The following is a 4,761-nucleotide window of genomic DNA, read 5'->3' as shown; positions in this document are numbered from 1 at the left end:
TCAAGCGTTTGTTCTGACCCATACTTTCCTCAGGCCAAGGATTATACGATTCTTAAAATAACATAACATTTGACACACAAATAAGATAGTTAAGACCACCAGAAGATGGCACCATGGGTGAAAGCTCCTTGGATGGATAATAATAGTGAAGTTTTCCTCTCCACTGCGGTAAAATCCACTTACAACAACAGTCTTTCGTGGACACCTCGGACCCAGTTTGCAGAAGCTTTTCACAAGGGGAAGTATTGAAATGTGACAGCCTCAAGATGTCTAGGGGGTAGGGTGCCAAATGTCCTGGCTCCACTGGCCTCTCTCAACCCTCTATGACAGCAGCCTGGGCACAAATGATGACTTATCCAGGATTTATTTTTTTATATATATATAATTTTTATTAGTTTTTTAACATATAATATAAGACAATACAAGCTACAAACACTAACAAACAAACATATAAACATGTATAATTTCATAAAAATTTTTCATAAACCCAATTTCAACGACTTCCCCATGCCTCCCTTTTCTGCATCTCTATTTCAAATTTTTCCAGCAACCCCTGGTCTAAATTTACCTATTAACCCCTTTCTTTAACCCTTTTTCTTTCTTCTTGTCTAATCATTTATCGCTGCAAATCTGCTTTACTTAAACCATGACATTTTAACACTCCACAATCTTACAAGAGTTTTTAAGATAAAGTTTAAATTTCTTCCAGTCTTCCTCCACCGTCTCTTTCCCTTGGTCACGGATTCTGCTCGTCATCTCTGCCAGTCCCATATAGTCGATCACCTTCGTCTGCCACTCTTCCAGTGTGGGTAGTTCTTGTGTCTTCCAATACTTTGCTAATAACACTCTTGCTGCTGTTGTAGCATACATAAAAAACAACCTATCTTTCTTTGACACCAATTGGCCCACCATGCCCAGGAGAAAAGCCTCTGGTTTTTTATGGAATGTACACTTAAGTACCTTCTTAATTTCATTATATATCGTTTCCCAGAAGACTTTAATCCTTGGGCACGTCCACCAAAGGTGATAGAAAGTGCCTTCAGTTTCATTACATTTCCAACATTTGTTGTTGGGCAAATGATAAAGACGTGAGGTTTTCCATATTTTAAAAAAAGAACAATTGGACTTGATTTGTTTGCAAGAAACCCACGTGACTAGAACACATAGAAGATTACTTGTTAACAAAAGACTGGGACAGGAATTTATTTCATCAGATAAAGTGAAAAAAAGAGGAGTGGTGATTTATGCTAAGGAAAAATTGGCCCCTAAATTGATGTTTAAAGACGAACAAGGGAGATACCTGGCAATTGAAATACAAGTCCAGGGAGAAAAATTGTTGATAATTGGGATCTACGCTCCGAATGAAGGGAAGTCAGAGTTCTTTAAGAAACTACATGAGACATTAATGGACTATATGGACTACAATATAATTATGTTGGGAGACATGAATGGAGTGGTCTCTACAAATATGGACAAAGCACTAAGACAGGTGGTCTCCAAGGATGGGAGACTACCTAAGACTTTTTTTGAAATGACAGATAACATGGACTTGATTGACATTTGGAGAACAAGAAACCCTCTGGAGAGAGAGGGAACTTTTTTCTCTGAAGCAAAAATGACCTGGACCAGAATCGACCAAATTTGGGTAACTAGTGGAATGGCATCTAAGATAAAGAAAGTGGAAATCTGCCCAAAGACTTGCTCTGACCATAACGCCGTAAAGATGGAAATGAACACAACAACAGCTGACTCCTTCAGATGGAGGATGAATGACTCCCTATTTAGAGATGAAGATGTGTACAGAAAGGCCCAGAAATCTATTAAGGACTACTTTGAGATAAACCTGAAAACAGAGGTGGAAAAAAGAATAATTTGGGACGCAAGTAAAGCTGTTATGAGAGGATTCCTGATACAGCAGAATACCTTGAAAAAGAAGATGCAGAATGAAAAGAAAAATAAAATTTTGGAAAAAATAAAAGAAGGTGAAAAGAAATTGAGATCAAAGCCAAAGTCTCATGAAATTTTAAGAGAAATAAAGTACTACCAGAGACAGTATATGGAATTGATGAACCAGGAGATAGAATGGAAAATAAAGCAAATGAGACAAAAGACATTTGAATCGGCAGATAAATGTGGGAAACTTCTGGCATGGCAATTGAAGAAGAGACAAAAGTTGAACACGGTTACAAGCTTAGAGGTTGAAGGAAAAAACATTTTTAGGCCAAATGAGATTAGAAATTGTTTTCAGAGTTATTTCAGGAAACTTTATGCACAAGGGCCGGTGGAGGAAAAAGAGATGGAAGATTTCCTTAAAAAGTATGGATTACAAAAAATATCTGATCAAAGTAGAATGATTTTGAACCAGAAAATAACCGAGCAAGAAATAGAGGGAGCCATTCAAAACATGAAACTGGGAAAATCTCCAGGACCAGATGGCCTGACTTCCAGATACTACAAAGCTTTGAAAGATTGGCTGATTCAACCGTTTAAGGAAGTCTGTAATGAAATTTTAGAGGGGAAGAAGGCACCTGAATCGTGGAAAGAAGCATATATTACACTTATACCAAAATCTGAAACTGAAAAGAACCAGATTAAGAACTACCGCCCTATATCATTGCTTAATGTGGATTACAAAATTTTTGCAGACATTTTGGCAAAAAGACTGAAGAGGGTTTTGGTGGGTGAGATTCATAAAGACCAGGCTGGCTTTCTCCCGGGAAGACACTTATCTGATAATGTGAGAAATATAATAGATATTATGGAGTTACTTGAGAATAACATTAATACCAAGGCAGTATTAATATTTATGGACGCTGAGAAAGCCTTTGACAACATTTCTTGGAGTTTTATGAAAAAGAATCTCAAAGGAAAGGGGGTAGGCCAAGGTTTTGAGAATGGTATAGGTGCAATTTATTCTGAACAAAAAGCAAAACTAATTGTAAATAACGTGGTTACTGAAGAAATTGCTATTGAAAAAGGGACACGACAGGGGTGCCCAATATCCCCACTACTTTTTATAACTGTTCTGGAGGTGTTATTAAATATGATTAGAGGGGATCAGCTGGTAAAAGGGATTCAGGTCGGAGCTAAACAATACAAGTTGAAAGCGTTTGCAGATGATCTAGTTTTAACTCTGCAAGAGCCAGACACTAGTACGAAGAAAATGAAGGAGAAGCAGGAGATGTGCAGGAGTTGAAGGAGAGAATGGGAGTTACAATATGAGGCCTGACATGATGATAAAAAAGGACAATAAAAATTGGATGTGGAAAGCCTGGTCTGAATGGGAGCCTGGAAAATGGAGAGATCTCCCTTGGAGGAGATCTGAAGACCTGAGGATTACAAATCTGCGGATGAAAGCTGGAGCCTTGGGGACATTTGGATCTGTAAGAAATTTGAAACAAGAGTTGGAGCCCCCCACAGGCTTTGCTTTTAAGTATGGAAGACTGGCTGGAAGCAACAAGGATTCTGCTGGGCCGGAGCCCCTTCGAGACTTGGGGTTTAACATTAAGGACTATCAAAGAGACCGGCAGAAAGGAACTGAGAGAGATAAAAGGGCCTCAGATGTGAGGTCTCCAGGCTAAATAAATAACATAAAGACTGATGGACATTGGTCGGGGATTGGAACCGGGAAAAGGGTGGGAGGAGGTTGGGAATCCAAAGGACACATAAGGATAATTTGTTTTCTTTTTTTTTTTTTTTAATTAGTGGTAAGGAAATTGGGCAAATTGTGGAAGGGAAATTTTGGTCGACTTTAGGAAAAAGGTTTAAGAATAACTAATGAAGTATAAGTATTGATGTGTGTTTTTAACAAGGTAAAATTGGTTTCTTCTTTTTTAAATTAATTGAAAATAAGATTGTTAAAAATAAATGGAGGAAATGGAAGAAAGAAGCAAAGTAAAAAATGGTATGTTAGAATAAATGTATAAGATTAAGGTAAAGAAATAAGTTAAGGACTTGCTGAACTGACAATTTAAATTGGAATACAAGAAGGGGAGGTGTGAGGAGGTCTGAGAAATAAGGTTAAGAACAATAAGTATTAGTAATTTTATGTGTTTTTTCTATTTTTCTTTTGTTGTTTAATTGTGTTATGTATTTTTGTATTTTTCTTTTGTTCTGTTTATTTTTTGTTCTTGTTTGTTTTTTGAAAATGCTAATAAATATTTAATTAAAAAAAAAAAAGAAGTGGCAGAAAGATATATCGAGATTTGTCTGGCAGGGCAAAATGCCCAGAATAAAATTTAAGATATTAACTGATGCAAAAGAGAGAGGGGGGTTTGCCCTGCCGGACTTAAAACTTTACTATGAAGCAGCAGCTTTTTGCTGGCTGAAAGACTGGCTACTTCTTGAGAACACAGACATTTTGGATTTGGAAGGGTTCAATAATAGATTTGGTTGGCATGCATATATATGGTATGACAAGGTAAAAATTCATAAAAGTTTCAAAAACCATATTGTTAGGAAAGCATTATATAATGTTTGGATTCGTTATAAGGATCTGTTAGAAAATAAAACCCCTAGGTGGCTGTCACCAATGGAGGCTAAGGAAGTTAAAAAACTTAATATGGAATCTAAATGGCCAAAATATTGGGAAATTGTAGAACAAGAAGGTGGAAATGTGAAACTACAGAGTTATGAGAAATTGAAGTTTAAAGTAAGAGATTGGCTTCACTATTACCAGATAAATGAAGTTTTTAAACAGGACAGGAAAATTGGTTTCCAGGTGGAAAAGTCAAAGTTAGAAACAGAATTGTTAGAACCCAA

The sequence above is a fragment of the Podarcis raffonei genome, chromosome 11, assembly GCF_027172205.1.
Source record: "Podarcis raffonei isolate rPodRaf1 chromosome 11, rPodRaf1.pri, whole genome shotgun sequence".
Classification (NCBI taxonomy): Eukaryota; Metazoa; Chordata; class Lepidosauria; order Squamata; family Lacertidae; genus Podarcis; species Podarcis raffonei.
This window is presented reverse-complemented; position numbering follows the sequence as displayed.